Source organism: Panthera onca, chromosome D4 (assembly GCF_046562875.1).
Source record: "Panthera onca isolate mPanOnc1 chromosome D4, mPanOnc1 haplotype 2, whole genome shotgun sequence".
Classification (NCBI taxonomy): domain Eukaryota; kingdom Metazoa; phylum Chordata; class Mammalia; order Carnivora; family Felidae; genus Panthera; species Panthera onca.
In genome coordinates, this window is record NC_138351.1 from 82233261 (window position 1) to 82242215 (window position 8955).

The following is an 8955-nucleotide window of genomic DNA, read 5'->3' on the forward strand; positions in this document are numbered from 1 at the left end:
GTGTGTGTGTGTGTGTGTGTGTGTGTGTGTGTGCATGTGCATGCCTTTGAAAGGAACAGTCTAACTTTCTGATGTTCCCTTTGATTCAGACCAGAACCCAGCAAAGCACTTTTAAATTGGATCTTCCTTAAGCCGCACTGGGTTCATCAGACTATGTGAGTTGAGTGTTCCGATAATGGACCCATAGCCCTAGATATTTCTCATTCCAGACTTTAGCATTGTCCATATTTAAATTTTGGGAGCAGGGTAGTCTGGGTAGGTGTTCAGGTTCTGGTGTCCTCAGAATCTGGTGGTTGCCACACAACAATTTTGCAACCTGACATTTGATCTGAGGCCAGCAGCCTTAAAAATAAATGAGGATAATAATAGCATTTGCAGGATATCATTTACAACAGTTTTATCCATTTCAGGCACATAGTGAGCACCCAGTAAACAGTAGCCTGCTGTGTAATTATTCCCCCAATGGAGGCTGACTGAACTGACTACATTCAGGTAACTCTAAGGCAGGAGAATATGTTGTGACAGTTGTAACAGCAAGCCTGTGCAAGGATCCTCTCTCAAACCTTAGGTTACAGCTTCACTGCTGAGTATAGGTCACAGTGATATTTATACACAGGTGAAGGTTCCCTTCCTACTGGCTTGCCCCTGATGTCTTGGCACCATTCCTGCATCAGGATTTCTGGCTCCCTCTGCAGTCCACCCCAGAGAAGGCAGAGGTCTTGACTCTAGTCCCACCCAGCAACTGTCAATAAGCAGCCAGTCCTCAGTAGGGGAGTAAGGCCACCTCCTTCCTCCCAATGTCCTAGTGTCCCTGAGAATCCCCCTGGCCTGGAATAAGAATCTACTACTAGATATGGAGCCCTGTGTGTTAATGCCAGTTTCCTTCTCCAGGAGTGTGGGTATTTGAACTCTATTGGCCACTGTCCCTCACAGCAATGGGAAGTGTCTGCCTCTAGTGACAAGAGCATCCAAAGACTTGCTTCTGAGATCAAGTCCCACCACCACATAGACTACAGAGTGTATGTGTAGAAGTGACTTCACTTCTCATGTTAGGAGAATGGAAGGAAAAAGTCACTGTGCTCTCTCCTTTTCAGACACAATAGATATTGATTGCATACTATTGACAGTATGTGAAAGGCATTTGTAAGATGTAGGCTGTAGGAACATAGATGGCTGCAGGAATGAGTGATGGCAGACATCTGAGCTGGTGGTTGAGGTAATACAGAGCACAGAATTCCTCTTTCAAACACTGAAATGTGTCTCAAAGTGTCTCACTGAAATTTGAGCTCAAACTGAGCTCTTCTGCTCAATTACAGAAGGGGAGGAAGAGTATGTTCAATAGCAGCAGAAAATTAAAGAAATGAATAAAGAATGGTGACTCCAGCAGTTCCTGGCTGTGTGACCACGGGCTGGTTTCTTAACATTTCTTAACTTTAGCACACATGCACATGCACACACATACACTAGATGCAGCAATCACACATATATATGCAATATGTATGTGCAAAAATCCCTTTGTTTTGTCTGGCATATATTAGAATACTTGTTCAATAAGTTGCAATTACATTAAGATCACTAATGGAAAATAGTCATGTCAATCAGGTCAATATTAATTCTAACAGGCATCACCAATCATAGCATCTACTAGCTCTCAGGCCCCAGGACAAATATTCACATGCTTTACTACATGTGAATACTTAGATCTGAGCCAGTTTGATTTGCTGAAGATAGAAGCAGAGAAATGGACAAATATAGAAATGGGTGAAGTATAATTTATTTTTCTCAAATTAAATAAAATATGGCAAGCTAAATTCCATTGGGAAATTAACCCCAGGCTTTAGGAGGTGTGTCTGTGCAGTTTCCTTGGGAAGGTGAGAGCTCACATAGGTTAACACAACTTTTAGAGCAGCTACCTGTTTCTTGCTAGTGCCCACCTCACATTTCTGGTATATTGGGTTTCTAAAGATCAACCCAGGATTTATTTGGACACCTACGCTGGAATGAAGATGTCAGATGACACATCTGTGTGTTTACTATATGAAGAATTCTGTTCTAATATTCTAACTCTCACTGAGTCACTTAATTCTTCTGCAAACCTTATGTGTAGGCATGCTATACTTACCCTGCAGAGGTGCGAACTGAGGCTAAGAGAGAGTAAGCTGTGGAGACTAGCTAGAAAGGCATGGGGCCAGAACTTACCAGAAGTCTAGTCACAGATACACTGCTCTGAACCTGTGCTTGAACAGGCTACTCTTTTTTTTAAAAAAAATTAATGTTTATTTATTTTTGAGAGAGAGAGAGAGAGAGAGAGAGAGAGAGAGACAGTGTGAGCAGTGGAGGGGGAGAGAGAGAGAGAGGGAGACACAGAATCTGAAGCAGGCTCCAGGCTCTGAGCTGTCACCACAGAGCCTGACTCGGGGCTTGAACTCATGAGCTGTGAGATCATGACCTGAGCCCAAGTTGGACACTCAACCGACTAAGCCACCCAGGTGCCCCTTGAACAGGCTACTCTTTAGAATGTGAGTTCTCTTTCTTTTTTCTCCAGGGAAGAATATGGTGTCCAACACATTGTTAGATGAAGAAAAAAATTTCCCCTGGTTTACATTGTTGGGAATTTTCTTGGTCATTGGAGCTCTGATGGGGAGGGTGGGGATTCAGGCCATAGCATGTGGGAAATACCTTGAGAAATTCCTCAGTAGAAAGTAAATAACCCTGCTATGATTGCCTGTTATGATTGCCACTATTGCTATTTATCATCTGGAACATTCCCTATATTCCTTCAATCTAAGCAGACAGAAAGCAGCATAAGGAGGGAGAACCAGAGCAGCATGTCTGAGTTCCTTCTCCTGGGGCTCCCCATCCAGCCAGAGCAGCAGGCCATGTTCTTCACCCTGTTCCTGGGCATGTACCTGATCATGGTGCTGGGGAACCTGCTTATCATCCTGCTCATCAGGGTGGACTCTCGCCTCCACACCCCCATGTACTTCTTCCTCAGCCACTTGGCCTTCACTGATGTCTCCTTCTGATCTGTCACCATCCCCAAGATGCTGATAAACATGCATACTTGGGATCAGTCCATCCCCTATGCAAGCTGTGTAACACAGATATATTTTTTTCCATATTTTTTGGCTGTATTGATAACCTTCTTCTTGCAGTGATGGCATATGACAGGTACATGGCCATTTGCCACCCTTTACACTACACCACCATCATGAGGGAGAAGCTGTGTATATTTATTCTGGCTGGATCCTGGTTCCCTCTCCTGTACAAGTGCCCTGTCCCACACCATCCTCCTGGCTCAACTGTCCTTTTGTACTGACAACACCATCTCCCACTTCTTCTGTGACCTTGCTGCCCTGCTTAAACTCTCCTGCTCAGACACTTCCCTCAATGAAGTTTTTATCTTCCCTGTTGGGGGATTGGTCATTACCCTGTCATTTATTGGTGCTCTAGTCTCTTATGGTCGCATTGGGGCCACCATCCTGAGGTTTCCCTCGATCAAGGGGATATATAAAGCTTTGGCCACCTGTGGCTCCCACCTCTCTGTGGTATTTCTGTTCTGTGGGACAATCATGGTACTGCACTTTTTCCCATCATCAAGCAACTCCAATGACAAAGACATAATTGCTTCAGTGATGTACATAGTGGTCACCCCCATGCTGAACCCCTTCATCTACAGCCTGAGGAATAGAGATACAAAAGGAGCCATGGGGCAATTTCTCAGAAAGGAAATCTTATTCTCCAAAGTGACAGTCCCCTATTCTTGTTCTTATGTCATCCACTGACCCACTGACCCAGAGATCTCCTCAAAAACTGTGTACTCAGGTGACCAATGTTACTTTTTGCTCCATACACCCTCCTTTCAATAGTCCTTCCTATTTGTGATCCCTATACTCCCAGGGGCTATAAGTATGAAATAAAATTTCATAAAGCTCTCCTCTCACTCTCTAAATTCTTAACTTCCAAGCTGAATATTGGAACTGTCAAATGTGTTTTTAAAAATGATTTTAAGTAATCTCTACACCCAAGTAGGACTTGAACTCACAACCCTGAGATGAAGAGTCACACACTCCACTGACTGGGCTAGCCCAGTGCCCCTGAGACAATACTTGTTAAATACAGAGTGAAATGTGTATTTGACATCTTATTTGAGTTACTTAAAAAAAATTTTTTTTTAACATTTATTTATTTTTGAGAGACAGAGAGAGGCAGAGCATGAGCAGGGGAGAGAGACACACACACAGAATCCGAAGCAGGCTCCAGGCTCTGAGCTGTTTGTTAGCACAGAGCCCGACCTGGGGCTTGAACCCACGAACTGCAAGACCATGACCTGAGCCGAAGTCCGAAGCTCAACAAAGCCACCCAGGCACCCCTTATCTGAGTTACTTTTAATGTTTATAAAATTGAGTTGCTTTAGCAATTAAGGTGTCATTAAAAATCATTGCATAAAAATTAATGATAGTCTATATTTTAGTTTCTCTACAGAAACTAGTTCCCCAGAGCTATAGAAACATAGTGTAGTTCCTAGTTTTCAGAGCAAGGAAGTTTAAAATGCTTGTCTTCCTAATGAGGTAGCCGATTAATAAAGCATTGTATTACAACTTCCTAAACACTCAATAAAATGCAAAGCTTTTAGCTTCTCTCATTAATTTTATTGTGCTCATGGTGGAAAGAACCCAACAGAGATGTGTAAGGCAATCAATGCTCTTAACACAGTTCATGATCCTAAGTCTTTTTCCCTCCACAGGACTCTCCTTGGTGCAATTGTCTCTATTTTTCTTCCTTCTTGTTTGGAAAAATGAGGATTGTTTCTGTCCAAACTGAGACAATTCATTTCTAGTTGAAGCAAAGATAAATTTATGTTTGGGATATCACTTATTAAGTAAACTTGTATTCTAGGGGCACCTGGGTGGCTCAGTTGGTTAAGCGTCTGACTTCAGCCCAGGTCATGATCTCTCAGTTCATGAGTTTCAGCCCCGCATCAGGCTCTGTGCTGACAGCTCAGAGCCTGAAGCCTGCTTTGAATTCTGTGTCTCCCTCTTTCTCTGCCCCTCCCCTGATTTCCCTCTGACTCTCACTCTCTCAAAAATAAATGAACATAAAACATTTTTTAATCAAAAAAATAAATTTGTATTCTATAACTACTTATATTCTAACAAGTCAAATTTTCTCCCTTTGAGGAATTGATATTATAGAGGGAGGACACTATCATTCAAAAAAATATGTAAAGCATATGATATGTTATGAGATAATGAGTTTTATATCACTTAATTATATTAAGTTATATATAAGTTTCTATTATGAGCAAGGTGACAGGGACAAGGAGTGTTGAGGATGGCACAGAAATTTCAAGTGGTCTAGTGTCAGAGTAGGCTTCTGTAAGAAGGAAGGATTTAAGAAAACAGCTTAAGAAGAACAGGAAAAAAAAGTTGCTGTCTTTATCTGAGGGGAGGAACATTTTAGACAGGGGGAGTAGAAACTGCCAAGGGTCTGAGATGGGAGAATGCTTCGCATATTGGAGAAACTGAAAGGAGGCTAGATTGACTATCAGGATTGGTAGGACATAAAGGTTAGAAGTAACAAGGAATCTGTTTGGGTAAGGACTTGTAGGCAGTTATGGTCTTTGGTCTGACTGTGCATGACTTGAGAAACCAATAGAAAGTCATCAGTAGAGGTTGATCTGTCTTAAGTTCAAGACCATGTCTTACTTTTACACTTGTCTTCTTCCTATCTAGTCTCAACAAAAGAGCCAGAAAGAGTTTTAAAAGTATCCTTCTGGCTCTTTTGTTGAGACTAGATGGGAAGAAGACAAATGTAAAAGTAGGGAAATTATAATACTGGAATCATATAGACAAGGGATTTAAGTCTCTCATGTCAGGATGGTAGCATTAGAGACCAGGAGAAATGAATGAACTCTGAACAATCTAATAAGTCTCAACTAATTTAAATAGATTTAAATCATACAAAGAGCATTCTCTGACCACAATGTAATTAAATTAGAAATCAATAACAAGAAGATATCTGAAAATTCTCCAAATATTTGGAAACTCAGTAGCACATTTAAAAATAGCCCATGAATTGAAGAAGAAATAAAAAGTGAAACTATAAAGCTTTAGAATGGAGTTAACATAAAAACAAAACATACTGAACATGTGACATGCAGCTAAAGCAGTAAAGGGGGGAAAAAAGAAAGAAAATGGAAACAGACTCATAAATACAGACAAGAAATTGGTGGTAGCTGGAGGCAAAAATTTTGGAAGGATGAGAAAACTAGGGGGAAAAGTTTAAGAGGTAACAACTTCTATTTATAAAATAAATAAATAACAGGGATGAAAATTACAGCATACAGAATATAGTTAATGATACTGTGATATTTATAGTGATGGATGTTAACGACATTTATCGTGGTGAGCACTGAGCAATGCACTGAACTGTTGAGTCACTAGTGTTGAACACCTAAATCTAACACTATATGTCAACTATAATTCAGTAACCAAACTTCAAAATAATATAGCAGTAAATGCTTACATAAAAGAAAAAGAATGGCCTTGGGGAATGCATGAAGAGGTGAAGGAGATTAAGAGGTACAAATTTCCAGTTATAAAATTGAAAACTTATGGGAATGAAAAGTATAGCATAAGGAATATGGTCGATAATATTGTAATAACATTGTAAGGTGACAGACAGTAACTATACATGTCATGATGAGCACTGCATAAGGTATGGAACTGTCAATGCACTGCGTTGTACATCTAAAAATAACATAACATTGTGTGTCACTATACTTCAAGAAAGAAAGATCAAATTAAACACAAAGTAACCAGAAGAAACAATAAACTAATGACAAAATTAATAAAATAGAAAAAGGAAGAATAACAGAAAGATTTAATTAAACCAAAACTTGGTTCTTTTAGAAGAACAATAAAATCAATAAGCCTTTAGCCAGACTAACTGGGAAAGATGAAAGAAAAAGATATGAATTACTGATATGAAGAATGAGAAATGACATCACTACAGATTCTATAGATATTCAAAGAAAAATAAGAGACTGTTATGAATAACTTTGTCAACAAATTTGACAACTGTGATGAGACACACAAATTCCTTGAATCACAAAAAATCCCAAATCTCACAGAAGAAGAAATACATAAGAAATTATGTATTAAAGAAATTGAATTTGTGGTTAGGATGAGCACCCGGTGTTATATGTAAGTGATGAATCACTGGGTTCTACTCTTGAAACCAACACTACATTGTATGTTAACTAACTTGAATTTAAATAAATTAATTTAAAAGAAAGAAATTGAATTTGTAGTCACTGCATAACAAGAATTACAAGCACAGATGGCCTCTTGTGTGAATTATACTAAACATTTAAAGAAGAAATAATACCAGTTCTCCACAAGCTCTCCTAGAATACTGTAAAGAAAGGAATTTCCCAAACTATTCTCTGAGGCCAGCATTACTCTGACACCAAATCTGTAAAAATATAAGAAAATCACAGACATCTTTTTGCGTTGGTGCAAAAATCATTACCAAAATTTTAATCAGTCAAATCCAACAATATATAAAAAGGCTAAAGCACCTTGGCCAGCTAGGTTTCATTGTAGCAATGCATTTGGTTTAACTTTTAAAACTCAATTGTTGTGATTTATCATTTTATTTTATTTTATTTTATTTCATTTTATTTTTAAATATAATTTATTGTCACATTAACTAACATACAGTGTATACAGTGTGCTCCTGGCTTCAGGGGTAGATTTCCATGATTTATCATTTTAATAGACTACTAAAGCAACTCTAATGATCATCTCCATATATGAAGAAAAAAATTTTGACAAAATTCAACATCCATTCTTGATTTTAAAACAATCTTAAAAACCTAGCAATAGAGAAAAACTCCCTAGACTATAAGGGTATCTATGAAAAGCCTAAAGCCAACATCATACTTAACAGTGAAAGACTAAATGCTTTCCCACTAAGATCAGGAACAAGGTGAGGATATCAATTGCACTACTTCAACTCAAAATTGTGTTGGAAGAGTGTCTATAGTTAACAATACTGTATTGTATACTTAAAATTTTGCTAATAAGTTAGGTCTTACTTTAAGTGCTCTGCCATCGACTGAATGTTTGTGCCCCCTATTTCTATGTTGAAATCTTAACCCTCAATGTGATGGCATTAGAATGTGGGGCCTTTGGGAGTGATGAGGTCATGGTAGTGTAGTCTTTATGAACAGGATTATGAAAGAGACTCAAGAGAGCTCTCTCATCCCGTCTGCCATGTGCAAACATAGCAAGAAAATGACAGTATATGAATCAGGTGGTGGATTGTCACCAGACACAGAAACTGCTGGTGCTTTGGTCTTGACCTTTAGCCTCCAGAACTGTGAGAAATAAATGGTTGTTGTTTAAGCCATCCCATTCATGGTATTCTGTTACAACAGTACAAACAGACTAAGATATGCTCTTACCCACAAAAGAAAAAAAAGGGGGGGGGGTAGGAGGAAACTTTTGGAGGAAATAGTTACGTTTATGACCTTGGTTGTGGTGATGGTTTCATGGGTGAATACTTGTCTTCAAATTCATCAAGTTGTACACACTAATTATATACAGGTTTTTGTATGTCAATTATATCTAAAAAAAATGGTTTAAAAAAACAAAATTTTGCTCAAGATCCTAAATAAATGCAATAATAGGTGTATGCAACTTTGTATATACTGCTCTCTATACAATTCAGGGATGCATAATACATGCACCAAAAGATATATTCAAGAATTTTTCCAGGAGCTCCCCACCCAGGCCTTGTCGACATCTTGTCCTTCCTCTGGCTCCAGGAATTGGAAATGAATGCCCAGACTGAACTCCTCCAGTTGGCACGCAACAATTAAAGCATTGTGCCTGGCGAGAATACTGGGGCCTGGTTCTGGGCCATGGATGTGCTCAGCAAGATAGA

The 8955-nt window shown here is 39.1% G+C and overlaps 1 pseudogene; it reads left to right on the plus strand.

Annotated features, from left to right (window-relative positions):
* Positions 1 to 2717: 2717 nt before the first annotated feature.
* LOC144614089 (olfactory receptor 1J4-like) lies at positions 2718 to 3785 on the plus strand (annotated as a pseudogene).
* The last annotated feature ends 5170 nt before the right edge of the window (positions 3786 to 8955 follow it).